We start from the raw sequence: 1,814 nt of genomic DNA, 5'->3' as shown, positions 1-1,814 counted from the left end.
ATGATGATATCCAATATGGTAAACATATTGGAATTATGGTGTTAGACAAATGAACGCAATAAATAGCTTTTAATGAAACTATAAACCATTTTATTCAAAATTGTGACTGGTCACATTCTTGCCCCGAGTCGTTCAATTATATTCTTTTTTAAAATAGTTCGTTTATTGAAAATTTCATTCAGGTACATTATTGATTTTAATAATGTGGATTGTAGCCGTATTGAAATAATCTTGTTTTACAGATCAGTTGAATTAAGTAATAATAATAAAGGCCTAACGAACCCGAATGTTTGATGGCGATACCACTTCGTTCTCCACATAAATTCCTCAAGTGACGCCATTCAAATCCCAATGCTACTAAATCAGTTTTAACACAATCCTCCCATTTACGCTTCGGCCTACCACTCGGACGCTTAACCGTCGGTTCAATGTTTATTAACATTTTAGGGATCCGCTTGTTACTAAGCCCTACATCTTATAAGCCGCAATGCTATAACAAGAATTATTTATATATATACTGGTTCCAGTTCACTTAATTCAGCGTTGTGTACCCTTTTAAATTCTCCGATTACTTCATCCTTTTTCGGTCAGAAGATTTTAGGTAAATTTTATTTAATTTATTTCAGAATTTAATTAACTATTATATTAGCAATAGCTCAATTCCTAGAACAGATGCATTCCCCATGATTTCTACATTATAATATTTTAATTAAGATAAGCCATAATGTCTCAAAATTTAAAAATATTTCTACTTGTCCAGAATAATTGATAACACAATTAAACATAAATTGCTAAAATGTTTCAAATTAAATCAATTTTAATTCTGAAAATCAAGATAGTACAGAACTGAGATGCCGTTAACGGTTTTTAATGTAGATAATTTCCGATATGAAGTATTTCTTGTTTAGCTGACTCCCGTTAGAGGAAAACTGTCGATAATATAAACCTGTTTGAATAAATAAAATCAATTTGATTCATATTTATTCATTAGTCTAATAACTAATAATTTCATCTGGATTATCTCTCTAGGAAGTCTGGTGAGTGAATTCTTTTAAAATTTTTTGAGGTTACTCTCCCATATAAAATCAAGAGGATTTTATAGTTCATGAATATGGGACAGTGGTCCCGAAACGTTGTACAATATCATGAATAAATAATAAATAATTCATTCAAAAATGGAAGTGATTAACCTCAAACAATTTTAAAAGAAGTAATAATTTAAATTATTAACTACTATTTAATAATTTAAATAAAAATTAACAACGGGAAACTTAATTCCAGGAAATTGTTATATTTTGCATCGTTATTAACATAATTAAAACTTAAAAAGAAGATTTAGAAAATAAAATATATATGTCAATATTATCAATATAACTAGCAGAAATATTCTAAAAGTAATACACTAATTAATAAGATTAATTACACTTTCAACATCGGCCCTGTGGCGCAACGGATAACGCGTCTGACTACGGATCAGAAGATTCCAGGTTCGAATCCTGGCAGGGTCGTAATCTTTTTTTTTACTTAATCAACTAGGTTAATTAATATTCATCACCAGCTATTCAAAACATATATTATGTCATTTAAATTAATAAATGTTAAATATCTATTCTTAAATCAAGTGTGCTATTTAATTTTGGCTAAAACATAAAATGACCATCCATCTATACAAAGTTAATTATTAAATTTTAAATATTTATATTTAAATTTATAAATTATTATACTTAAATTTCCAGTGAACAGTAATAATGTTTTATTATTATTCTCTACAAATTATTTATTACTAGAATTTGTATCACATTATGTATAAAGAA

At 27.4% G+C, this 1,814-nt stretch overlaps 1 non-coding gene across 1 annotated transcript; it reads left to right on the top strand.

Annotated features, from left to right (window-relative positions):
* The first annotated feature begins 1,435 nt into the window (after positions 1-1,435).
* TRNAR-ACG (transfer RNA arginine (anticodon ACG)) lies at positions 1,436-1,508 on the top strand. Its single transcript has one exon. It is a non-coding gene; the product is annotated as a tRNA-Arg (tRNA).
* The last annotated feature ends 306 nt before the right edge of the window (positions 1,509-1,814 follow it).

Source organism: Halyomorpha halys, unplaced genomic scaffold (assembly GCF_000696795.3).
Source record: "Halyomorpha halys isolate HHAL.00 unplaced genomic scaffold, Hhal_1.1 Scaffold37.1, whole genome shotgun sequence".
Classification (NCBI taxonomy): Eukaryota; Metazoa; Arthropoda; class Insecta; order Hemiptera; family Pentatomidae; genus Halyomorpha; species Halyomorpha halys.
This window is presented reverse-complemented; position numbering and strand designations above follow the sequence as displayed.